We start from the raw sequence: 26,945 nt of genomic DNA, 5'->3' as shown, positions 1-26,945 counted from the left end.
AGCATGCACCCCGCCCCATTATCCCTCCAGAGCATTCCTGTCTCCCCCATATCCACCCTGAGAACTGCCCCCAGTCTCCACTGCAATGTTCTTCACCAATCACTACCCCAATTCCACCCGAAGATCCTGCCCGTCTCCGCAAATACCCTCTCCAATAACTGTCCCAGCAGCACCCCCAGTGGGGAGGGCACTGGGGTGGCTGGGAAAGCTTCCTCGCACTGACTTGAATGGAGAGGGTGGGACTGGGAAATTCAGTGACTTGTTCGGTGATGGAAGGTGAACCTAGAGTAATATGCTGTCTAAACTGGCTGCTCCCTGCCTCTAAATATGCAGGGACTTCCCCATCAGGGAACGTATTTCCCCGTTGCTCTGTCTATCTTGCTGTAGTTTGCATGATCGTATGATGACAACATGCTTTTTTACCTGGCACTTTGGAGACCTTGGTGTGACACTTCCAACCCCGGAAATGCGGACAAAATTCCTACTGTTTTAGAAAGTGCAGGGCTTGGTACCAATTATTTGTTTCTCCCCAAGGAGTCCTTCCTCCCCAGTGTTTGCAGGGTCAGAGCCCTCCTCTGTGCTGTTCTCAAATATCTCCAGTCCCAAACTTCCTTCTGTTTATCCCGCCAGTAAAACTGCAAACGCTCTCTTGAGTTAGGAAGGTCCTGTTCCCGGTTAATTGTCCCTAGGCCTATTGTTCTCAAGGCCCGGATAGCTCATTGATAGAGTGAACACTTTGGTTAATACAGTACACAGCCTCGTCTCATTAACTTTGGGAGGAATATAGGGAATTGTGCATAAAAGGACATTTCTGTAACTGGTTGTTATGTTACCCTCGACTTGGTGGACAGCCAGGGCCAAACCTGCAGCTCTTCTGAGGTCCTTGCTCAGGCGAGTGGTCCAATTGTTGGGAAGAGCCTGCGGCCACAGCCGGATTTAGGGGCAGGTGACCCATGTGACCATCTGGGGGCCAGGGTCAGGGGGCGCCGGGCTCGGGGTGCTGTGTTTGTTGCTAGTGTCTTATATGACGGATAAATCATGCATACAAATCATGCATCAAAGTGGTGACGGGCTACAAATGCAATACAAAATAAGATATTCAAACGTTTAACCTGGGGGGACACACGCTGAAGATGCCCCTCACTCAGGGCGCTATTTGATCTAGGGCCAGCCCTGCCTACAGCCCTTACCCGTGCGGGTGATCCGGACTGCGGTTGATTTCAGAGTGAGAGGATTACATACCTGCGGAATCGGGGCCTGGGTGCGAGGAGCGGTGAGGGCAGAGTCAAGGCCTGCTCCTGCTTCCCTGGGGAGCTGGCCAAGAGGAACTTCCACCCTTCCCTAGAGGTCGATTGCCCAACCTGTTTGCTGATCTGCTGCAGAAAAGCGGAGGAAACGCACCCTTTGGAAACAGGAAATGGAGTCAGGGCTGGAGCTGACCTTCTTTATCCAGCCGGCAGAGGGGCTGAGCTGTGTGTTTGAGATGCTGGGCAGATAAGGAGATGGAGGGGGCAGATAAGGGAGCATGGCTGCTGGACAGGCCCTGGCGGGAGGTGAGGGGAATAGCAATGCCCGCTGTACTTGGCTCTTCAGATTTGCTCCTGGCCAGCGAGCTCCGAGTGACTGACACATTTGTAGCTAAACAGCTTTCAGCGAGCCGAGAGGCGGCATCTGGAGCCTTTATCGAAAGGAGTTCAGCGGGAAGCAGCTGTCCTGGGCACCAGCAGAGCACAGGGCCGGCCCAGCTTGCAGGCACGTCGGCATGTGTGGGAAAACAGAGATGTGTCTCTCAAGCCGGAAAGGGGTGGGCAAGGAGGTGATTGCAGGGTTTCTATTTACCACACGCGCTCCCAGCTCCGGGCAGGTGAGCGCTGGGGCGCTGGGCAGGGGGTTCTCAATTGAACCTGGCCTCCTTTGTCCTGGACATGGAAACGGTTGTGTTTACGGCTTGACAATGCGCACATTGATTCCCTGCGCTGAGTGGGCTGCGGTTTTGTGGTCTGAGGCAGCGACGCCCGCCGGCTGCTCACCCGGCTTCTCTTTGGGTCTCTCGGGTGCTCAGGGTCTGGTCGAAGCTGTGGAAGGGGTGGGGCTCAAGTGGCAAAGACTGAATAAGGAGGAACTCACACCCACGCCTCACCTTACATGGGTGTGTGTCATGGTGGGGCCCCAGCCACTTTGGATCCGCGTTTTAGTTTGTGTGTGTTTGATATCGGCGTGCTCTCGAGCTGTATCCTACACTCATTCATCGATTCCCAAGCCAGACGGAACCCCAGTGATCATCTAGCCTGGCTCCCTATAACACAAGCCAGAGACCTGCCCCTAAATAGAACTAGAGCAGAGCTCTTAAATAAAACTAAATCCAAGACACCTTAGCAGCATGCCAGCCTGCTTTCCCTGAGCTTGGTAAAACCCTCTGTCCGGAGGCAGACCGTGGAAACCTTCAGATGCGTTTTGCATTGTGGCCCCTCTGGCCTTGAACCAAGTTCTGGGGGCGAGGGGAAGGGGGCCAGGAGAGCACCAGGGCCCCGATCCTGATGGCAGCGGAAATGTTATGAACACGAGGAGCGGGGGTCAGGGTCTATCATTGGGTTCTGTTGTCGAGATGGTAAATTAAACTACTTAGTGTTTGTGAAAGGGGGTTCCGTTAAATTTCCTGACCTGTGGCCTTTCACGATGAGCCCTGGAGAAAGCCTGGCTTCCAGGAGTTTGTAATGCTGCTCCGATGAGCCCCAGAGACAGTGGGTTTGGGGAGATCCCTGCAGTGCAGTCACACGCTGCGTGGGGAGCGTAGGGGTGGGTGGGTGTGTCTGCGGACCATGGGTATAAATCCAAGCGTCATTGCCAAATCAGTAAGGATCAGCTTAGCAAAGCCGCGGGAATGGTGCTCCGCTGACCTTTCTGTTCGAGAATTGCGCAATCAGTCGCTCGTTCACTGGCATTTCAAGCACAGTAACTGGCCAAACTAGAAATAGATTGTCTCCGCATGTACCTGTCATGCGTCAGGTATGCAAGCAGGCAGTATTTACCGTCTGTCCGTGCCCAGGAACCTTGTGCAGTCGGCCGTTGGTCTATTTCTGGATCCGGGCATGTATTTGTAGAGAGAGGCCCAGAGAATGGCTTGGGTGGGTGTGCTGAGTCGATTGAATTGCACTGCCTGTATGGAGGGTTACGTTACGCACAGGGACAGGCTGGCTGGCCAGTTCAGAGGGGTCAGTGTGAGGGGTGTGACGGGCTCCGTGGACTCTTTTGAGAGAAAGCATTCAGAGCATTTGTGTGAAACAGGGAAAGCCTCCCGCCAGCACTCTGCTCCCTGGATCCTAATGCCCCCCCGTTTCCCCCGCCCCCCCAGTTCCCGTGAAGGTCTGAACACACAAGCAGCACAGAAACGGGGCCAGAGGGTCTTGATTTAAACAGGATATAGAATAAATGCCTGTCTAGATAGATAGAAAAGGAAATTAAACTGGATTGGCTGGCAAATAAAATCCTTCCCTACATGAAAGTTTTTCTTTCTTTCTTTCTGATACGTTTTCTTCTGTATTCTTAAGATCAGATGAGAAGTGGGAGCCGTGCTGGATATTTGTAACGCACCCCAGCTGTCTGCCCAGCACAACGCTCTGTAAAACTGGCATCAGGTCTAGCGAGTGCGTTTTCCCAGACACGGAGAGCCTTGCTCCAGGAATTGCCCCTTGTGTGTTGTCTTTAGAGATAGGAATCAAACAATCTCAGCAGAAGGTTTGATGCAAAAAGTGGTGCAGCTTTGGGTCGATCCATGAACAGGGCTTCAAGCCGCAGTGTGACGTGGCAGGCGAGGGTTAATCTGACAGCTGTGGCTGGATGGTGGGGGAATTTAGTTGAGGGAACCCCTGAAGAGCCAGACATAATTGTGTCTCTCCTGTCCCCCCAACACACACACTAGTACCTTGGCGTTCACGCTTTGGGAACCAGCTTTCTCGGGTGGTTTGGGCTGCTCTGAAAACACCATGGCCTTGGGTTTGCATGGTTAGCGTTTGCTGGATGTTGGAACCCATCAGCGGTCTCCTGTCTGGATGTGCCCCTGCTCCGATGACCTTAGATAAGAGCCCTCATGCTGCAGCGGGTGGCGAGGTTGTCACATCCTCGGAGGATCGCCCACAGCGTGGGGACCAGAATGTGTTCTCCATCCTTCTGAGTTTATACAGGGTCTCTTTTTATTCCTTGTGGGCGTGGGAGAGAAATTCCTCTTGGCATCTCTCCCTCCCCTTCCCTTTCCCTCAATGGCCTTAGTCAGGCAGCCCAGGTGTGAGCCACCCTCTTTGCAGGAGATTGGGCCCTTCACGGGAGGAAGAGCCCCGTCTCGGCTCCGTGCTGTGGCCGTCTGAGTGTGCTTCCTCTGACGGGACGGTCCTGAGCTCCAGCACCCTCCCAACCCCTGGCCTAACCTTCCTCTCTGGGCTAGTCACTTGCCGAGCTCCTCACAGGTCTGCACCATCCACTCTTCTGTTTCCTCCCTATCCCCAAAGGAGTTTTTAAGTGCTGGTAAAATAGCTGACTCTTCCTTGCTGGGTCGGGGCTAATATCACCCAGGAATCCCCAGCCCTTTAATAACAGAAGAGAGCAAGGGGGCAGGATGTTGGGGGAGGAAGGGAACAAGGTAAGCTGGCTAGCTTGATCAAATAGCCCGTGGACCACTTACACTGCCTCAGACGGTGGCGTGGTGAGAGTGTGTTTGTACAGTGCCTGGCACAGTAGGGTTCTGGTTCATGGCCGGGGTTTCTAGGTGTGCTGCTTGTATGTACAATAAATCAACAACAAAATCCTGCAAGAAAATCAAATCTAATGCCTGTCACCAGCGTATCTTAACTCCCCTTCCAGGACCTGCCTTATCTTTTCCGTAGTGCGCGGCGGGGCAGGACTCCTGGGTTCTGCTCACAGCTCGGACACTGATTTTCTATATGACCAAGAGCAAATTGCCAACCCCACATTTTCCGAAGTCACCACTAATTTCTGGTGCCTCTGTTTGGGGCACTCAGCTGGAGAGGGTTAGGGCCTGAGTTTCAGATGTGCTGAGTATCTGCAGAGCTAATTGACTCAGTTAATAAGCTAAGAGGATAGGAGAGGACTGCAGTGATGCATAAAGGCCTTGCTACTTTAGCGTCGGCAGCAGAGCTCAGGGCTGTTGGGTTGGTGGGTCGGGGTTTGAACCCTTCTCTAGCAAATAGACAGCATTTTGCTTTCCCTGGGTTTATTCGGATGGCAAAGCTCTTTCTGGGCTCTCGTGTTGGTGCTGAGGCTGGAATGAAGTGTGATAACATCAATGTTTAGGTATTGGAGCCTTTCCTTGGTGCCAGGCACTAGATCTTCGCACAACGCACAGTCAACCTGTGGAACTCATTGCCAGGGGATGTTGTGAAGGCCAATCGCTAGGTTTAAAAAAAAAAGAATTAGTTAAGTTCCTGGAGGACAGGTCCATCAATGGCTAGTAGCCAAGATGATCAGGGACACAGCCCCATGCTCTAGGTGTCCCTAGATCTCTGACTACCAGAACCTGGCATGGACAACTGGGGATGGATCATTCAAAATTGCCCTGTTCTGTTCATTCTCTCTGAAGAATCTGGCACTGGGCACTTTCAGAGGACAGGATACTGGGCTAGATGGACCATAGGTCTGACCCAGTGTGACTGTTCTTCTGATCTCCCTGGCGGCATTGCAGTTGTAGACGTGCCATGTGGGTCTTGTCCTCTGCTTTTTTCCTGTTGGTGCACAAAGATAGATAGACTTGGAAAGAGTCTCTTGGAAGTGGAGGACTGTACCTTTGGGACTCCATGGACAAATTAGCTCATTTGCACTGCGAATGCTACCCCGTCCCATGCCCTGGCATGCCGATTTTCAAACTGATCTGATTATAGATGCAGTGTAAGGAGGTTACGTAATTCAGCTTTGAACAGAAACCGTGTTGCACCTTCCCTACGGTGTGTCCGTCACTGCCCTATAACAAAGAAAGATGCTGTTTAAGTGCGTGATGCAGCCGGTGAAGTGAGCTGTCGCTCACGAAAGCTCGTGCTCAAATAAATGTGTCGGTCCCTAAGGGGCCACACGTCCTCCTCTTCTTTTTACGAATACAGACTGACACGGCTGCTGCTCTGAAACCTCATGTTAATACGGTTACTCACTTTCTGTCCAGAACCGTTGGGTCATGCCGCTGCGTCCCATTAAATGGCTGCCTCCAGAGGTGGTGGGCTACACACATTGAAGAATGGCCCGGAACTAGGATACTAGATCCAGATTTGAACTCTGAAGAAGATCGGCTCTGGATCTGAATCCTGATCCAAGCTCTGTGGTGTTCTCTCACTCTCCTGTGGGAGTCACACAGGTGAAGTCGGCAAGATTGGGCCCATTAAAATTTGCAAAGCAGGTTGACCAGAGTGTGAGGGTCTCTGGGTTTGAGGTACTGTTTCAGAGTCGTTCCCTAGAACAGGGGCGGCCAGTACACGTGGCTGTCCCACCTTTGATCTGTGCCAGCAGGTGCTCTGTTCTCTGGGGTCCAGGCCAGTTCACAGTCTGTGGTGGGACACGGAGCCAGCCACACGTACAGCAGTCGCGTTCGGCTCTGGAGATCCCCACACGTGTGACGTCATGGCTGGGAACCCATCCTGGGAAGAATCACCAGCCTTTGAATAGCCTATGGGATTGCTGCACCGTGACCGGCTAAGTGGCCTCTGAGGTCACAAAGCCAAGACCCAGCAATGAGCTGTGCAGAGAATCCGAATGTAAAAAGCCCTCAAAGGGGTCTTCCCCCTGGATTTTGTGCTGGTGTTTCCGCTTGGTGGAGACCCCCAATCGCCCAAATAAAGGTGTGATGCGGGAGGGCTCAGGGTGGATGGAGCTTTAATAGAATGTCCTTTTTCTTGTCAAAATCCTGTGATTTCCTTTCCCTGAGGGAAACTGGGCGAGGTGGGTAAAGGTGTATCCAATGGCCCCAGAGACAGCTTGGGCTTCCCTCCTGCCTTTAATGGTGGTGGAGCTGTTAGTTGACCCCTTCCTGTGTATGGTTTTACAGACCATTGGCTCTTGTCCCTCTTCCTGATTGTCACCATCCTTTGGGGAACACCAGCACTTTGCACTTCCATAATACTGCCCGTCCACAGGGCTCACACAGGGCTTTCCAGCAGAACGGTAAGTGATGTGGAAATGGCAGACAAAGGGAACTCATCTTAAATTTGCCCCCACATTTACATTTGATTAGCATTTTTTTAAAAGCAGAGACATTTTAAAAAAAAATCCCCCTACATGAATTCACTGCAGGATTCCCCTGCCCGGTTTGAAACCTGATCATTACAACAGAAAGTGAAACTGAGTGTAAACAGAAGTGAAACTGGCAGGTTGATGTCACTGTCTGAGCTGAGAGAAAAGCAAACAGGAAACAGAAGGGAGGGGTGTTGGCTTTCCAAAGGGTTGTGTCTTTTTCTCTTTACACAACAAACCCAGAAATGAAGGAGCCACGTGGGCCTGGTGGGCTTCAGGGCCGGGCGGCCGGAGCGCGGCGGCTGTTGGCTGGGCGCCCAGCTCTGAAGGCAGAGCCCCGCCAGCAGCCGCGCAAAACTAAGGGTGGCCACACCACACCATGCCACCCGTCCTTCTCCGCTGCTGCCTTCAGGGCCGGGCGGCCGGAGCGCGGCGGCTGCTGACGGAGGGCCCAGCTCTGCAGGCAGCAGCGCAGAAGTGAGGGTGGCAACACCCTACCTGGCATCCTTCCTTCGGCGCTGCTGCTGGCGGGGCTCCGCCTTCAGAGCTGGGCTCCCGGCCAGCAGCCCCCGCTCGCCAGCCTCCCAGCTCTGAAGGCAGCTGCGCCGCCAGCAGAAGTGCAGAAGGAAGGGTCGCAGTACCACCCCCCCCCACAATAACCTTGCGACCCCCCCCCCCACACACACACACACAACTTCTTTTTGGGCCAGGACCCCGACAATCACCACACCCAGACATTTCAGATTTAAATAGCTGAAACCATGAAATTTACGATTTTAAAAATCCTATGACCATGAAATTGACCAAAATGGACTGTGCATTTGCTAGGCCCCTATATATAATATAGGTATACTGCTGGAAGGGATACGTTGGGCTCGGTGACTCGTACTGCAATGTCGTCTCTGAGGTGGTGGTTTCTGGACTGTGTACAGCGGGTTAAGATGAGCTGTTGGGGTTTTTGCTGTTTGTGGGTAGTTGGACTGGAGGAGGGTCAGTGGAAGAGTTGGTTCCCTTTATGTGAAGGGGTGTATAATAGTTGATGTTGTTGCCACCATAAACTGGAGCCCAAATCCTGTCGTTCTAGTCCTGAGATAATCCCTGTTGCTCTGGTTCTTTGTAGCTTTATTTACAGCTTGAGTCGAGGGTGGTTCATATTGGAGGTGAACATGAGTCATTATGGCCTGGATGCGTGCTGGCTGAGTTTACAGGGTTGCTGGTGAATAGTTAGAGGATTACTGTAGAAAACAGGGTCAGAGTTAAGGTTGTTTAGAAGTTCACTTTATGAATTTCATTATTTGGGAACATTTCTTTTTACCGTTGCCTTCGCTTTGGATTTCCGGCCTTTCACACTTCTTTTTAGAGTAACCACAACATGCTTTTAATGTCATTGTTATCTGTTTCATTCTCTGAACAAAGTTTTTTGTCCGGGAATTTCCTTAGCTTTAGAGAGTATTTTTAAAAATACAATGAGATAGGAAAACAGAGTTTTATTTGCCTTTTAAATAGCGAGATTGTATTTTGCTCTAATTCTAGCAGTGCTGCAGAGACAGCTCGCGGTGTTCGATAAAACACAGATCAGTGCAGCACTCTGGTCAAATAAGCCCCGGGTGGAGTTCGTCACCGCCTGAGACTCCCAGGAGTTTGGCTGACAAAGTTTACAAACCCCTCATTGGCGCCTCTAATCTTCCTGAACCGACACGGGCTGGCTGATGTGGCTGGCTAACTGCCTCATGCCTGGGGCACCAGATCTCTGAAGTTTATAGAGGCCATGGAGAAATCAAAGTCATCAGCCCATAATGTGTAATTCATCTGCCCTGATTAGGAATAACTGTGAGCTCCCTCAACCCTGAGCTGGAATCAAAGGTGAAGTTATTGTTGAGATTGACGTTACAGATGAGCACAAAGAGCTTTCTGGAAGTGAGCTACAGGTCTTCCAGAGAGTCCGGGATCTCGAGACTGGTTGGCCTCCTGTGTCACAAGATAGGTGCCGTTTTGCACACAGGCCAGCCGCGCAAGGTTTCAAGAAGAGACTTTGGGAGGAAGCTGCTGGTGGGAGAAACATCTGAGAATCGGGCTTGCAGAGGAGCAGCTTGGGATTTTATTCCTGCACTCCCCAAAGGCAGCGACCTGCCAGTGGGATCCTGGCCAAGTGCTAGGATGCGAGTCTCGGGGAAATGACCGAAAGGCAGGGAAGAGGGTAGAGGTCGGGGTGATCGGAATATCTCGATCACCCTGTGATTTGCTTCATAAGGAGATGCTGCTGCTGGCTTTAAGTAGGGCTTTGTAATGGAGTGGCTTTGGTTTTGGTGGGCAGGAGGAAGGGATGACTGACGGTGCCCCCCCCACACACACACACCTGACCATGCTTCCCCCCCAGCCCCGGGCCAGTTAAGGCCCTGCTTTGTGCTAGAACGTGTCCAGACTGTGCCCAGAGGAGGCAGAGGGGAGTTCTGGCTGCCCTGCCGTCTTTGCTCTGGATTTAGTGCAGCAGCTCTCGCCTCCGCAGAGTGTGTGGTCTGCACATTCCACCCAGCTGCCGCCACCGCCGCCTTCAGATCCAGAGGGGACCCTCCGGGGGAGGCTCCGGGATCAATCACCTGCCTGCTCCTAGTTACGCACCCTGGCCCCCTGCAGGTGTGCACACCCCCCACACCATAGCTCCTGCACCTTCGGGCTTGCCCACCCTTGGGTCTGCCTCCCAACGCCGAGGCATGCTCGTGCACCCCCCTCCCCCGATGCCTGGGCAAGCCCAGCGACCACTGAGGGGCTGGAGACAGGATCCAGGCTGCCAGGGCTCCTCTATGCATTGGCCTGTTGGACTTTCCCCAGTGCCAGCTGGGACTTTTGCACAAGAAAGATGGCTGGCACAGGTCTGCAGGGCTTAGGTCCATGTGTGTCCCCTGTCCAGGCAGCACCTGGAGAGGAAGGACAGGGCAGTGGCTAGTATACCAGCAGGGGTTCAAGATCCACTGGGATCCTCCTCGGCTCTGACCCCCCGCAGAGCGCAGCCAGAGGACGGCCGGGGATGAACTCCTGCCCCCGGGCCAGCAGCGGTGGCTGAACTGCAGCCTGTCCTTTAGAAAACAGCCAAACTTGAGTTAAAAATTGCCGGGATGGACAATCCCCCGCGACCCTTGGTCAGTTGTTCCAGTGGCTAACGACCCTCCCTGTTAAAAACATGGGGCTAATTTCCAGTCTAAATGTGTCCAGGTTCAGTTTCCAGCCACGGGGTCTTGTTCTGCTAGATTGGAGAGCCCGCGATAACCCAGTTTCTGTTCCCTGTGTCGGGACTTAGCGACTGGGACTTTTAACCAGCTCTTTGTCAAGCTAACCAGATTCAGCTCTGTGAGTCTGTCACTCGGAGGCAGGTTTCCCAGTCCTTTGATCATTCTCGTGGCTCTTCTCTGACCCCTCTCCAATTTCTCAACGTCCTTCTGGAACTGTGGGCCCCAGACCTGGAGCCAGGATCCCAGCAGCGGCCGCACCAGAGCCAGGTACGGAGGGAAAATCACCTCCCTGCTCCCACTGGAGATTCCCCTGTTGATGCATCCAAGGGTCGAGTTAACTCTTTTGGCTACAGCGTCACACTGGTAGCTATGTTCAGCTGATGGATTCTCCACCCTGACCCCTCGCTCTCCTGCCGACATAGCGCTGTCCACGCCAGCCCTGGGGTCCGTGTCACTTACGGTGCTCAGGGGAGCGGCTTATTCACACCCCTGAGCGATAGAAGTTATACTGACAACCTGTAGTGTAGACAAGCCCTGATTGTCCTTAACTCTGCTGGCCATAGCTTCCTCCTTGTGTCCCTTGGCTTCCCTTATCAATTTTTCACAGTTAGTAGCTTCTAATTTATGTTCAGTGCTATCGGCTTCCCCCTTTGTCCGTGTGTGTGTCCGTGTGTGTGTCCGTGTCCGTGTGTGTGTGTTTTATGGCTGCCTTCACTTTCCCCTGAAGCCTGGTTAGATTTAAGCTGTGCCAGCTTTAGCCGGGCAGCTGCCTTGCTGAGGCCCGGGGAGAAAGGGAGACCCCTCTGGGGCAGGTCAGGGCGAAGGCTGGTGCTTCCAGGGCAAAAAGCCTGGGGTGTGGCTGACCCCGGAGACCCCCTCCCCGCATCCTGTACTGCACCTTCAATCCAGGTGCATCAGCCAACAACTGGAGGCCTCTTGGTGCCTAATGAAAGGGTCTCTGGTTGCATTCCAACGCTGGGGGAGGGGGAATGGGCTGGGTGGAGGGTGGGGGGGGGCTCAGTGTTGTTTCCTCCCCTGGCTGCCTGGAGATTTCTCAATCTAGGCTGGAAAATCTCCTTGCCAGGCCCTCCTTTCTGCGGAGGAGAAAGCTGGGTGGGGGCCACCTGTCCTGGAGCATGGCTGGGGAAGGGAGGGGGAAGGGCTGCCAGGGGCTGGGGCTGGGAGCAGAGATCAGGTCTGGGGGGTGAAAGGTCAGTGCATTAATCCACTGGCTGGGCGGCTTTTACTGGCAGCCCCTACGCCCAGCCGCTTGCTTGGTGCAGCGTTGTCTGGTGTCCGGCTGCCTGCAGGCGATCGGCGCGGCTGCTGTAAACAGAGCCCCAGCCCAGGGCGGGGGGGTGCGCGGGCATGAGTGTGTGTGTCTTGGTAGGTGTGCACGCCCGTGCGTGTGCACCTACATGTGTGTTTCGGGGGGGCGTGCACGTCTGTGTCTTTGTGCACACGTGTGGGTGCACGTGTGTGTAGGGGTCCGTGTGCGTGTGTGTACACGTGTGTGCATGCACAGGGGCGTGGGCGTGTGTCTGCAGGAGCGTGCAAATGCACGTGTGCACAGGGGGTGCACCACTCCGGGGCGGGACTCAGCAGAAATGAGGCCTGCAGGTAGGTTTTCGGAAGCCTCTGACTCCCTCCCACCGATGGCCGCTTTCCTCCCTCCGCCGAGCCGCCCCCCCCCGCAGCACGGCGCCCCCTACTGCCACGCCGAGAGGTCGAGGTCCGCGCTGGCCCGAAGCGGGTCGCGCCCCTCGCTGCTCCGCCCCGCGAGCCCGTCCAGCTGTAGACACCATCCTGCGTCTGTAACTCAATCCGGGGGGAGCAGCGGGCGTGAAGGAGGAAGTGTAAAAGCAATCAAGGGTGTGAAGAACAGAGGGTGGCGGAGGAGTCGGCCGGAGGGAGGGGGGAAGCGAAGGTTAGGGATAAACTCAGCCGTGGGATGGGGGAGGGGGGTCGCAGAGAGCGGGGGAAGCAATTTCCCGACACCAGGGCGAGGTTTCTGAGATGAGCTCTCTCTGCCTGGCTAGCTCTCGCAGAGCAGGCGGGGACGATTTCCCAGGGGAGCTGCCGGCGGAAATTGGGATCAGGCCAGCTTGGGTGAGCAGGGAAGTAGCGCATCTGATGAGTGACAGGGTGACGTTGGCGGGGGCGGGGGGGACGGACTGGGTCTGAGCTCCTGATTGAACGGGGGGCAGGTTGGAGGTCTGGGCTGAAATCCCACCAGGCCTTGGTGCCCGGGCTTGTGGCGATCGTGTCCCGTTCACACTAGGGGTTAACGTGGCCACAGCTCCTGCTCAGGGGGCCTGGGAAGGACGGTCCCGGAGGGGAGTCGCCCTTGGGGGCGGCCGGGTTAGAGGCACAGGGATGTCGAGCGGGCAGCGACTGGTGTCAAATGTGATCGCTGAGGCAAACTCACTGCCAGGCGTCGCTGTCGGCTGGCCACAGGCAGGTGTTGCCATGCGTGGCCCAGTGCTTAGAACAGGGGGCTGGAAATCAGGATGCCTGAGGCCTAGCCCTGGCTCTGCCACTGAGCTACTGGGCTGACCTGGGGCAAATCACAACCCCTCCGTGCCTCAGTTTCCCCCGTCTTTCAGATGGGGCTAATGAGCCAGAAGCACCCGGATCTGCTGGGCCAAGAGTCCCACAGGACTGGAAATTGCAGCTCCTGATTGTTAGGAGGGTTTGTTCCCTGGATGGGACAAGGGAGCAGGAGACAACGTGACTGGAAAATAAAACAAAGGCGCCCTGGCAAGCCCCCCGTAAGCTCCCCCCAGCCTTTGGGGCTGGCTCCGAGAAGGCAGCTGGCTAGTGGCGTCATGGTCTGGTGGCCTGCTTGATGTGGGAAGCTTGCAAGGCAGCCTTGTGTGCCGGGATGGGACTCTGGCACCAGCCAGTACCTGGCCCCAGTCCCTGAATGCTGATGGTGCCGTCGGACCACTATCCGGGGCCCACATGGAACGGGCTGATGGGCTCCGTCTAGGTCCAGCCCCCAGAAGGGCTGGCACCCCTTGCACCAGTTGGCCCTCTCATTGTCAGGGGAAAACCAGGGACTGAGTGATTTTGCTTCTCCCCAGCCAGGCTGACACAGCGCAGGGAGGAGGTAGCTTTCCGGCGCCAGCCAGGTCCCTTCACCAGCCGCACACCCCCTTTGGAGGTAGGTGGGGCACAGCAGGTGCCCCCGGCCATCAAGGCATCACCGGGGAAGCTGGCAGGGGCGTGGGGCAAACAGACAGGGCCAGCCGTGGGATCGGGCTGTGGCGCGGGTTGGCAGGAAGCCCAGACACCCCAGAAAGGGAGAGGAGACTGGGGGTAGCTCTGGAGGGGCCAGGCTGTGATTCCTAGAGCCCTGCGTTTCTCCTGTCCCAGGCTGCTTCTCAAGCCCCTTCAGTAGCGGCAGCCCCCCTAGCCCGGAGCTGAGAGCAGCTTAGCAGCTCGTGCAGACGGGGCAATGCTTCTTCCACCCACTCCTGGCCCCGTGACTCATGCGCGGAGGGCCCACAGCCCCCCGGGGAGAAAGCTTCTTCAGCACCCGCTACCGGGGGCTCTGACAGTGACACCTGGCCGCAGCAATGGGCCTGTTGCCACGTGTGGATGTGAGGAAGACATGGAGGGGCAACCATGTGCCAGCCTGGCTCGCCTGCCCTGCTGGGATCCCCTGTGGTTCCCTCCCTCCCCCGGGTGCTGGGATCTGCTCTGGGTTCTCCTCCTCGCTCTTTGGGGTCTTCCCCCCTTTGCAGGGAGCCAGCTGCGGGGCAGCACCAAGCCTGCGTGAACCTGATGCTGCTCTGGGTCTTTCCAGTAACAATTCAGCCCCCTGCTTGGCAGCCTCAGGCCACGGGCTTCCTTTCTCCTCCCCAACGTCTGATTCTCTTGGCACCTGCTTGATCGGGGCAATTCATCTTCGGGGCAATAAACGCCTCCCCAGCTTTCAGCCTGACCAGAACGGGTGGGGCAGGGGCGGGTTTTCAGCCCTGACCTCTGCCCTCCTGTGCAGGAGGCGTGTGCTTGGAGCTGGCAGCTCCTGTCAGTCTGTGCTGTCAGTGCACTCCCCAGGCCGTCGGCCATTCAGCCCGGGATGCTGTGGGCTGTGTTGGAATTGCAGGCGATGGCTTTGTGGGTCTATGGAAGGGGTGGGGCGGGTCCTTGCCCTGCTTGGGGGGGTCTGTCGGGAAGCATGTGAACAGAGTCAGTCTGGAAAGAACCAACCTAGAACGAGGTGGGGTGAGTTAGGTCAAATGGCACAAGGGAGCAGCCTGCTTTGTCTCTCTCTGGTTCGGGTGCTTTGGGGGTTGGGGTTCTGGATTCTAAGAAATAAAGTCATGCCACATTGCAGCCTTCCAGCAAGAGGATTCAAGGCCTTTGATTTAATTTCTCCGTGTGTGTGCTATGAACACAGCAGGCAGGAGCAGCGGGGGGCACCCGCTGGGGGGGTGGGGAAAGCGGCGAAGGAGAGAGTAGTTTGCAGCTGGTGTCTGGGCCATGGCAACGGGCTGTGCACGGGGGAGCGAGGGCTCGGGGAGCGAGGGCTCCTGGGCTTGGAGGTGGCCATTAAGGGCCGTTGAAAAGGTTCTGAGAGTAACGTGAGGTGGAGCGTTGTGGGGGAGCCAGGCCGACGCAAGACCTTGGTGCCAGGAGCGGGAGTGCTCAGGCTGTGGCAGGCAGAGCCATGCTGGGGCGGCTGATATCCTGCACAGCTGGGCCACCGCCTCCTCCTCCTCTGTCCCCTTGGCCTGTCCCTCCAGCTGCTGCCAGGTCATTGGCTGTCACTGGACTTTTTGTGCAAGTGGGGGCAGTTTCCTGACCCTCCCTCCCCCCAACATCCCTCGGGCAGGGCCTGGGCTAATCCAGTAATTGGTTTAATAACGAAAGGCCAATCCCCGTATAGAATCGGCAGGCCGGGCTGGGCAGGTCCTTGGGGCCAGTGGAAAGGCAGCCCGCGGATCCCTGTCATCAAACCCGCTGTACCGGGGCCGTGAGCGTCACCCCCTTCATGGCAGTAATTGGATTTCCTCTCAGCCGCCAGCAGCCTGTGTACACACGCGCGTGTGTGTGTTCCACCCACACTGCGCCAGGCCAGCGGGGAAATGCCACTCCCACCCCTTCCTCCAAAGCTTCATCGTGGCAAAGGATCCAACAGCACAAAGGAGATTCCTGACTGTGTTTGACAGAGAGATCGAGTGTGAGGTCAGAGGTGACCATCCGCCCCTCTCGTCTGACCTCCTGGGTAGCCCGGGGCGGAGACCATCACCTGGTTGCTCCTGCTCTGAACCCAGGAACATCTCTTCCAAGCTGGGTTTGAAGACACCGAGAGAGGGAGACTCCACTGCATCCCTAGGGCGTTTGTGCCAGAGCTCGATCACCCTCCCTCTTAGAAATCTTTGCTGCATTTCTAACTGGTATGTGTCTGGCGTCAGCTTCTCTCTCGTCCTGCCTTTCTCCGCTAGCCTGGAGAGCCCATCAGCACCTGGGATTTTCTCCTCTCGCACCGTGCAATCGGGTCACCTCTCATTCTCCTCACTGATGAGCTAAACCGCGGGAGCTCCTTCCGTCTGTCACACAAAGGCATTTCCTCCAGCCCCTAAATCATTGTGGTGGCTCTTCTCTGCACCCTCTGCAGACCTTCAGAGTGGGTGGTGATGATTTCTAGGGACAGAGAGGGATAAATCCGATCAGCGGGGGCAGCTCCCGGCTGCGGATCTTGCCACGCTGTGTGTGTATCGCATGGTTAGCCACCTGCCACCTTCCCTGGGTGCAGCCAATGTGCAGCTGAGCCATCCCTACTCCGACTGCAAAGTCATGGTCAGCATCCTGTCCTCTCAGCCCAGCCTCCCGCTTGTGTTTGCATTTTCTAACATACCCAACCGGGAGAAACCCCACCTGCAGCCCGTTACTCTCGGGTGTCCAAAGGGTGTAAAGGGAAAACCAGCACCCTAGTGAAACAGCTGGGGATTTGATTGCATCTCGCTCCTAGGGAATGGTTCCATTCCTCGGTGCGTCCCATTGATCTTCCCTGCCCCCCTGGCCAGCCAGCTGCCTTGCCTAGGCAAGCTGGGTTTTCCCCTCTTTGCCCTTGTTTGCTTGATGGCAAAACAGGGGCCTTGGAAATTAACCAGCCCCTCCTGTATTCATACAGAATCGGAGCGGGCAGGTGGGAGAAGCCATGGGGCCTGTGCTGGGAAATCCCCGGCGACCTGAGGGTGGGATGGACAAGGAGCCAGGCAAAGGCAGGCCCAACTGAGCAATTCCTCTGGAAAGAAGCAGAGCTTCCCTGCCCCCCACATATTGCACAGCAGCCAGGAAGGGACACCGCCTGGCCTGTTCGGAGGGGAGCCCTCACCCCCGGTAATAACCTGCTCGCAGGGCCGAAAGCTGCCCAAAGGTAGCTCCGTAGCCGGCAGCGCTGCGTGGGGGTGCCTGGGGCACGTTCCCATTCCCCCGGTTGACGTGTGCTGGCCCATATCAGTGCAAGTCCTCGGAAAAACCTGCTATCCATCCCTATGTCTGCACGGGACGACGGCACTGGGCGCACAGCCCCCTCCCGGTATCTGGGGAGGAAGGACTTGTTCTGTACATAGCTCTGCCAGGGCCCTCCAGTCCAGACCTGCAGTCCTGCTGCAATCCCTGCCCCAGACTACCCCATCCCCCAACTCAGCCTCAACCCACAGGCCCCTGCTGCCCCAGCCCTGAGTTCTACCCCTTCCTGCCCCCCAGCCCTGCTGGTGTCCCTGGGTCTCGACCCACAGTCCCTTGCTATCCCAGGGTCCAGCTTCCCCCAGATCTGCTGGAGCCCCGAAGTCCCATCCCGCAGCAGATAACAGATTCATGGATTCCCAGTCCAGAAGGGATCATCTAGTCTGAACCCCTGTAGCGCACAGGCCAGAGACCTGCCCCCAAATAATTCCTAGAGCTGACCGATGGCGCACTCAGAAATCCAGAGACTCAAACCCATTTCTGGGGGTATGCACTTCATGCTTGTCCTATCGATTGCCAGCAGAGTCGGGGCTAGGGGGCCCTGACACCTCACCTACCTTTTGTCTTTCTGGTGCCGTTTCACAAAGATCATGTCCCCTTTACTAGGGCTGGTGGGTTTGTTTTCCGTAAGAAACCCAACCCCCCCAAACCAGAGCTCAGAGCAGGCTCACAATAACAGACTAGAGTGGGCAGCCCAGTGCATGGGAACGATCCTAACAAACCAATGTGCCCCCCAGCATTCACCAGCAACCCTACAATAATAAGCCAGCATTTGTGCACTGTGGGGGGTGTGGGTGTGGAGGGGGGAGTTGTCCTTAAAGTAACAGATTCCAGTTACATGGCTGTCGGGGCTCTACCAAAGTCAGGGCCATGAAAAATGTGTCACAGAAATCTGGTCTCCCTCCATGAAATCTGGTCTTCTGTGGGCTTTTACCCTATACTATACAGATTTCATGGAGGGAGACCAGCATTTCTCAAACTGGGGGTCCTGACCCAAAAGAGATTTGTGTGTGTGTGGGGGGTGTTGCAAGGTTGTTTTAGGGGGGCCACGCTATTGCCACCCTTACTTTTGGATGGCAACACCATACCTGCCATCCTTACTTCTGCACTGCTGTGGGTGGCAACTCTGCCTTCTGAGCTGGGCTCCTGGCCAGCAGCCGCCGCTCTCCGGCCACCCAGCTCTGAAGGCAGCAGGACCGCAAACTCCCCCCGCCCCCCGCGCACACACACACAATATCCTTGCAGACCCTCCCCTCCCCCAACTCCTTTCCGGGTCAGGACCCCTGCAATTACAACACCCTGACATGTCAGAATTAAATATCTGAAAGCTTGAAATTTACGATTTTTTAAAATCCTATGACTGTGAAATTGACCAAAATGGACTGTGAATGGGGTAGGGCCCTAGCTGTAAAGGAGCTGCAGGCAGCCAATGAGGGATCGCTCAAGAGCTGCCCTGGATCAGAGCTGTCCCCTTGTCTGGCTACCGGGGCAGAATGGGCTTTCCCCTGCGTTGGGGCTTGGTGGCTCCCGCCCTCAGTGTCCCCCTCTGAGCACGGCCGCTGGCTGGAGGAGCTGCTGGGGTTGGCCGGGGGGCGGTGGTCTGACAGATGCTGGGTTTGCAGAGAAGGGAAATCTTAGACGGCTCCTGTCAGCAAAGCGGTGATGTCCACCTTGGATTTATGGCCGAAAGGGCACCGGGTGGGCTCAGCTGGGCCCTGGAGGGGGTGGGGTCTCTGCGCTCTGGGCTCTGCTGTGCCACTTAACTCTTGTGCGGTGTCACCTTAAGTGCCTGTTAACAAAGGCTGAATTGCAGTGTAAACCTTGTTAGCCCCACGTGGCCTGCCTGTTCAATGGACTCCATGTCCCTGGGACAGCTGCCTGGGAGCCAGGCTGATGTGCGGTCCAACTGGCTTGTGGGGGCTTACAGCAGGGATGGAATGGGCCCGATGCAGTGTGTGCTTTGCTTTAATTGTATTTACTCGCAGCTATTCATTATTAGTAATAAGTTACTCAGCACAGAACCTCGCACTTTGCAGCCATGGCCTGTTGACATACACAGGTCTCATTTCGTCCATCACCAAAATGCAGCCAACTCTGGGGTGCAACGCGGTGGCTCTTTAACCACGCACAGCAACACAACTTGACAGGTAGGCAGTGCAGAGGAATTTGGTATCCGGTGAAGGCCGGAGAGGTAGATGGCATGTGATGACCCAGGATGCCATTGGGCCAGCACACCAGAATTACCCACAAACCCTTGGGGAAAATGCCACAAAAGATGCCATGAAGGGAGCAATGCGGTTGGCTTTTCGTGGTACACAAACGATGCTTAACGCGTCTCCAGCGCCTGGCACCTTCCACACAGTACGTAACATGTCCTCCGAACACCTCAGGGAAATAGGCAAGTGCATATTGTCCCCATGCTCCAGGGAGATCGGTATGAGCGTCGGGGGTGCCTGTATCTGGACACTAGGAGCTTTCCGGTAGGAATCGTGGGGGCCACCTGACTAGTTTGAAGATGGAGTTTATTAAGAGGATTTATGACGGGGGTGGCCTGTGATGGCCGGGGACTGACAGATGCCTTTTTGACCCAAAGGAAAGTCTTTTTTTTTTAACTTGGGGGGGGGGGGGTTTGACCAAAAAATTCTAAATGAAATTCTTTGAATTTTTTAGAAAAATGATTCATTTTGGTTGGGGGAAAACATCACTATTTCCATTCTCCACACACACCCCTTCTTTTCCAGAAGGAGAAAAAGGAGAGAGCCCCCATAAGGAGAAAAAGGAGAGAGTCCCCAGGGAAACAAAACCTTTTAAAAAGTTATTTATTTTAAAAAATTGTTTAGAAATTTTTCATCGATGTACAAAGTCATGGGAAATTTCAAACAAGATTTCCTTTGGGGGTTTGGGTTGGTTTTGCAAAATATACTTTTCCCCCCAGCCACTTCCAATCCACAGTTGCATCAGACAGCACACGTACATTTAGGAGGGATATAATCAGGTCAGGAGGAAAGTTCCTCTCTGGATAAGAAAATGGAAATGGCCCACCTTGATTTTCATACACATTGTGAGGAGAGTGGTCACTTTGGATAAGCTATTACCAGCAGGAGAGTGAGTTTGTGTGTGTGGTTTTTGGAGGGGGGTGGGGGGGTGAGAAAACCTGGATTTGTGCTGGAAATGGCCCACCTTGATTATCATACACATTTTAAAGAGAGTGGTCACTTTGGATGGGCTATTACCAGCAGGAGAGTGAGTTTGTGTGTGGGGGGGCGGAGGGTGAGAAAACCTGGATTTGTGCTGGAAATGGCCCAACTTGATGATCACTTTAGATAAGCTATTACCAGCAGGAGAGTGGGGTGGGAGGAGGTATTGTTTCATGGTCTCTGTGTATATAATGTCTTCTGCAGTTTCCACAGTATGCATCCGATGAAGTGAGCTGTAGCTCACGAAAGCTCATGCTCAAATAAATTGGTTAGTCTCTAAGGTGCCACAAGTCCTCCTTTTCTTTTTGCGAATACAGACTAACACGGCTGTTACTCTGAAACATCTTTGGATAAGTTCTCCCATAACTGCCACCTTCCTCAGAAGTGGCTGGTGCCGGTCACTGTCAGAGACAGGCTGGGGTGAGATAGACCCTGGTTCTGATCCATTTGATGTGCCTGGAACCCTACAGCAAGGGATTGAAGCTGGGAGTTTCTGGCTCCCAGCACTGTCCTCTGTCCTCTCTGCTTAGGGTCTGTGTCAAACTTGTTCTTTCTTTAAAGGCTTCAAAGCAGCCCTACGACGACAACCCCGCACTCGTGACTAATCCCACAGGAGCAAACCAGTGCCTGGGTCTGAACAGGGAAAGGCTGCAATGTTATTCACAGCGCCGCTGATGCACCCCAGTCCTGACCTGCAGCCCCCTGCTACTCCAGCGGTGGGGAGGGGAAGCCCGGGCTCGCCCCTGCTGTGACAGGGTCCTGGGGAGAGCCCTGGCATAGGAGGAGGAGGGGGCCCTGCAGTGTGGGGTCTCCAGTGTCAGTTGCTGGTGTGTGGGGCTGGGAAAGGCAGCGGGGTGGGCTGGGGGTGTTAACCCCAGGTGCTTTGTTTGCGGTAGTCTGTGCAGGGGAAAGGATGCGGGGAACTCCCAGGGGGAGGCAGGGGAGGGGAGCCCAAGCCCAGCCATTGTCAGGGGCCCCAGCCGGCCTGTTTGCTCTCTAAATACTCCAGCAGCTTCTCGTTCAATTAACAGCAGGAAGGGGGAGGAGGAGGCGACTTAACCCTTCCCCTGCTGGACAGGGTCAGGGAGGTGGTGGATGGGAGCCTTGGTGGAGAACCCCAAGGGTGTGCGGGAGGCAGCTGTCAGCCAGCCGCGGAGCTGGGCCTTGGGCCTCCCGGGGGTGGGGGGGTTGTTCCCCGCTTCCAGCAAGAATGGGAGATGTCGTCAGAGCCCTGGGGGAGGGGACAAGACCCTGGACTCTTGGGAACAGGGGGATGAGGGAGGGGGACACAGCCCCGGGGATGGGGGGCCAGTGGGATCTCTCCAAAATGGGATTGGCACAGTCTAATCTGGGCATGGGCTCAGCTGAGCTTGGGTAGGATGCCCCCCACGGGCTGCCGGGAGGCTGCCCTCTGCTACACGTCACCTGCTGCTCCGTGTGAGGTGCATGGGGCTCAGTGCCGTATGGGGAGCGGGGGGCAGTAAAGGGAATAGATACCAGACAGTGCACCCAAGACCCACCCCACTTCCGGGGTTTCACCCAGTGTCTCACAGGCTTGATCTCCGTCTCTCATTACTTCAGCCTGGAGAGAGCCAGCGAAATGCCTTGCCCTGCCTGGGGAATCAGCAGGGCACTTGTCTCATCCCACCAGCAAGCTGCCCAATTGGGTGCACGCCCTGACGCCCATCACGTATACGATTCAGAGATATTAAGGCCAGAAGAGACCATTGTGACCATCAAGTCTGAACCTCTGTAGAACAGAGGCCAGAGACCTGCCCTGAAATAATCCCTAGAGCAGAGCTTTTAGACAAACATCCCATCTTGAGTTAAAAATGATCACCAGGACCCTTGGCAAATCATTCCAGTGGCTAATTCTCTTCACTTCAGATTTGCACCTTAATTCCGTCTGAATTTGTCTTGCTTCAATTTTCAGCCATTGGATGGGTTTAGACCTTCTTCTGCTAGAGAGAAGAGCCCGTAATTAAATATTTGTTCCCCCTGTCAGTACATATAGACTGTGATCGGGTCACCCCTTAACGGTCTCTTTGTTAAGCTAAATAGACTGAGCTCCTAGAGTCTCTCATTTTGAGGCATCTTTTCCAATCCTTTAATCGTTCTCGTGGCTCTTCTCTGAACCCTCTGCAATTTGTCAGCATCCTTCTGGAATTGTGGGCACCGGAACTGGATGCAGGATTCCAGCAATGGTTGTACCAGTGCCAGTTACAGGGTGAAATAACCTCTCGGCGCCTACTCGAAAGTCCCTTTTGGCCTTGGGCAGCACACCGGGAGCCCATGTTCAACTGGTTGCTTACCAGGACCCCTAAGTCCTTTTTGGGTCTCTGCTTCCCAGAATAGAGTCCCCCAGCCAGTCACTTTCTTCCTAGATCTATGGCCGTACATTTGGCTCTATTGAAATGCATCTTGTTGGCTTGTGCCCAGTTTACAAAGCCATCCAGAGCGCTCTTTCCGTGACCTGGCCTCTTCATTATGTCCCACTGCCCCACTCTTTGTGTCACCTGAAGACATTGCCCTAGATGAGTTTTCCTCCAGGTCATTGATAAAAATGTTAAATAGTGCTAGGGTGACCAGATGTCCTGATTTTATAGGGACAGTCCTGATATTCGGGGCTTTTTCTAATATAGGTGCCTATTACACCCCACCCCCGTCCCGATTTTTCACACGTGTTGTCTGGTCACCCTAAATAGCGTAGGGCCAAGGACCGATCCCTGCAGGACCCTGCTGGAGATGTGGGTTGGGCCGTGGGAGCAGGAGAGGGGAAGGCTGGCAGACGGGCCTGGCGAGGAGATGACGTGGGTGGATCATGCCTCAGTGATCTGCAGAGGGCGGAGCACAGGCTGTCGAGGGGCATGCCAGGGCTCTGATCCCGGCTCTGACGGGATGTCTGTGTACACCCAGGTCCTGCTAAGCTGGCAGTTCTCAACCTTCTGCCCAGCGCGACCCAATGTTTCAAACGAGGAAAGTTTTGGGACCTTCCTCCTTCCTTGCCATGAAGAAGGGCTGGAAGTGGATCCCCCCTCGGAACAGCTTATTCCCTCTCCCCCCCTGAATGAGAACCCATTTCCAAACACTCAGCCCCAAGCCCCTGTACCCTGGTAGTCTCTGCTCCCTTCTGCATCGCCAGCTCTCTGAAAGCCCGAGAGAGCATTGTCCAGTGATCAGAGCACAGGACTTCTGGGTCCTATTCCTGGCTTGCCTACTGATTTGCTGTGCCATTGTCTGCCGGTGAGCTTCCCCCTGGGGGTACCAGGGAGCACAGGGCCACAAGGGGCGGGCGGGAGGAGCTGAGGAAGAGGGAAGGCTCCCAGATTCCCTCTCCGCTCCTGCACTGTGCCGGGACAGCAGCAAGGCAGCCAAACACATTGGGGCTTGCAGCTTGTTCCCACTGGCCACCTGGCTAGGGCTGGGCCAGCAGCAGCTGTGAAGGGAGCCTGGAACCCGGCCGTGGCTGGGACAGTCACGGCCTGCACCCAGCTGGGCCCGTGCCAATCCCATTCTTAGTTCATTTCATCTTGCTCTTAACACTATTGCCCAGCCCTCCCTCGCCACTGAGCTGCCCACCTCATGTGCTGATTGCACCTCTCGGGGAGGGTAGGCACCTCCGCCTCCCACAGAAACGCCAGCGCTGAGCGCAGCCAGCCCAGCGGCCCAAGCTGCCGGGGCGGAGGTGGCAGGTTGTTCCCGATCCTTAGTGCATTAAGATAGCAAAGCCCTGCCATCCCATCCCCTCTTGTAAACCAAGCAGGGTCCAGGCTGGGAGGGGAGCCTGAGCCTCAGCAAAGCTTGGGGGAGCTGTGTGGGTGACCCAGGGCGATGTCTGGGTCACAACCATCCCAGCCGCTGTTGCGGATTCCACCCTGGCTGCTCTTCGCTCCGGTTCAGCTCCGGCCCGGATTTCCCCGCCCTGTGGCAGAGGCTGCTGGACGTATTGTCCTCCAGCTGAGCGTGCAGCTGAGGTCCAGCCACCTGTGGTCATCAAAGCGCCCAGGGCAGGTTTCCCTCAGAACAGAGGTTTTAATTCTGGTCTCCTGGCTGCGTTCCAGCTCAGACAGCTGCATTTTTATTTAAACTCCCGCCGCCCTTCCAGCTGGATACAGGGGCTGTTCGCTGTCACAGTGCCGCTACCCGCCACCCCAGAAGTGGCCGCTTTTCACTGGTGGCTGAAGGCAGGACCCCCAGCTTAGCTTGCCAGGGGTGCGATGAGGTTTAATGAGCAATTACTGTTGGTAAAGCGCTTTGAGAGCCTGGGACAGGAAGCCACAGAGAAACACCGTGAGAGGACCTTCCCTCTTATCCCGTGGCAGCTTACTTTGCGTAAGAGCCTTTGGTGAGGGACCTTGTCACAGGCTTTCTGAAAATCTAAGTACACTGCATCCACTGGATCCCCCTTGTCCACATGCTTGTTCTAGTAGATTGGTGAGGCATGATTTCCCTTTACTAAAACCATGTTGACTCTTCCTCAACAAATTATGTTCACCTCTGTGTCTGACAATATTGTTCTTTATTATAGTTTCAACCAGTTTGCCCGGTACTGAAGTCAGGCTTACACCTCTGGAGCCCTTTTTAAAAATTGGCGTCACATTAGCAACCCTCCAGTCATTGGGTAAGAAGCTGATTTAAATGATCGGTTACAAACTACAGTTAGTAGTTCTGCAATTTCACATTTGAGTTCCCTCAGAACTCTGGGGTGATACCATCTGTCCTGGGGACTTATTGCTGTTTAATTTATCAATTTGTCCCAAAACCTCCTCTAAAGACACCTCAGTCTGGGACAGCTCCTCAGATCTGTCACCTAAGAAGAATGGCTCAGGTCTGGGAATCTCCCTCACATCCTCAGCTGTGAAGACAGAGTGGGAGGACTGGCCAGGGAGATGCGGGGAAGTGGGCAGGACTGGCTGGTGGCCACATGGGCCTGGAAGATGCTGTTCCAGGTAGGACATTGCACCACCACTTGGTTCATTTCTGAGCTGTGGGCCAGTCACCTGCACTAGCTCCTGGCTCCCCTCTTCACAGTCTGATCCTGAGCAGGGGCAGTAGGGGTCCTGCTCTCCATACCACCCATGGCAGGGTGTCCCGGGAGAAGAGTTCTTGGAGGCCTGGAACATCTCTGGGCCTGGCTCAGGGGCTGGGGGTCACTGGTAGCGTTTCAGCTCCGGCCGCTAGCACCTGGAACTTGCTGCAGCGCCCCGTGGGGCTCAGCCCCGGGAACCACACTGAGCCTCGCAGTAGCTGTTGGGCTCAGCAGAGGGGTCAGGGACCGAACGGGCTGGCCAGGCTGCACTCCCAACCACAGGGCAGGGTGGCAGACGACAGTAGCGGGGCGCTTTGCCCAGTGCACCCTTCAGCACCCTCTGGGAGCGGTGGGCTGCTCTGACGGATCATAATTCTACCTGCCCCTTTGCAGAGGAGGGCGGCATCAGGTGACTGGCCCCAAGCCAGCCAGTGGCCAAACTGGGAATAGGAGACAAGTCTGGGCCCCAGCACAGTGCTTTAGCCACTAGGCCAAACTCCATGGTCTGGACAGCTGCCTCCGCATCACCCTTGTGCCCCCACCAGGCTGACGGGCCAGAGGCAGGGTGCTGTCACTCTCTCGCTGGGACGTGAGGCGCCGTCTGGCTCTGTCCTGAATCAGTGCCGGGCTCGCGGCGTTCGCAGTGGGGGACTGAATGCAAGGCCCCAACTGGCGGCCTCGCGGATGACAGGTGGTGCCGGGATCAGGGCAGGGTGCCGGATTAGCCCATCTGCTCTCTCATGCTCAGCGGCTTCATCAAGGCAGATCAAACCCCAGGATTAATTCATTTCTCTCGGCCCCTCTCCCTCTCTAACAGAGATTAAACCAGAAACAGATGTTCCCTCCCATCTTTCAGAGAGGTGCTGCCATTCTTCCCAGCATGTGAGATACTCCCTGTGTGGGGAGTGGAGCCTAGTGGTCAGAGCAGGGGGCTGGGAGTCAGGATTCCTGGGATCTGGCTCTAGGAGGGGAATGTGGTCTCTAGAGGCCAGAGAAGGGACTGGGAGTCAGGATTCCTGGGTTCTGTTCCTGGCTCTGGGAGGGGGAGTAGCCTGGAGATCAGACATGGGGCTGTTGTGTCAGGACTCCTGGGTTCTCTTGCTGCCTTTCAGAGGGGCGTGGGGGTTAGCGGGAGGGGGAGACCTGATAGTAAAGGCTCCTGGTTCTGACCACGGTGGCCTTTGGCATGTTCTTTAATCTCTCTGTTGCAGTTTGCCCACCCGTGAAAGGGGGCTGCGTGTCTGGGAGCGCGGTGAGCGACTTGGATGGAAGGGGTATAGAAATGAAGGAACAGCATTAGGACTAATAAGTAGCACCACACACCCGGGGGGCTGCCCTGGTGGGTTTGACCGGGGAGCCGCAAGGGGAAGGAGTCTGTTTGGTGTTGAAGCTGTAGGTAGGGCAAAAATCCCACGAGGGGATTGCAGGACACTTGGGACCCCGGTCGGGACTCTCACCCTCTCCCTGACCCAGCCTCTAACCCCAGGCCCTGAAGCGAGGCCTGCTCTGAATGGGGAGAAGAAAGAGCCAAAGGATCTGGGGTCTCTGACCCTCCAGCCATGAGTGAAGGCCAAGGTGTCTGATGTCGCCAGAGACGGGACCCAGTGGGACGTCTAGTTTGGGAAACAGAACTAGGCCCTGGGGCGCACCGGGAACGACTGCTCCCTCTGAGCACCCCAGCCATGGCCCCGCATGGTCACCGGCCCGGCGGATGGGCCTGAGAAGCTGAAGCTAGCTCACCTCGAACTAACAGTGAGGCTGATTCACCGCTGGAACGACTCACCT

At 55.7% G+C, this 26,945-nt stretch overlaps 1 protein-coding gene across 2 annotated transcripts in view; it reads left to right on the top strand.

Moving 5' to 3' along the window:
- The window catches only part of ARID3C (AT-rich interaction domain 3C), a 158,027-nt gene that overhangs the window by 17,044 nt on the left and 114,038 nt on the right, over positions 1 to 26,945 (top strand). The gene's annotated exons all lie outside the window — the stretch shown is intronic.

Source organism: Lepidochelys olivacea (genome assembly GCF_965140295.1).
Source record: "Lepidochelys olivacea isolate rLepOli2 genome assembly, chromosome: 5".
Taxonomy (NCBI): Eukaryota; Metazoa; Chordata; order Testudines; family Cheloniidae; genus Lepidochelys; species Lepidochelys olivacea.
Note: the sequence above shows the minus strand (reverse complement) of the source record. Positions and strands in the feature narration are given on the sequence as shown.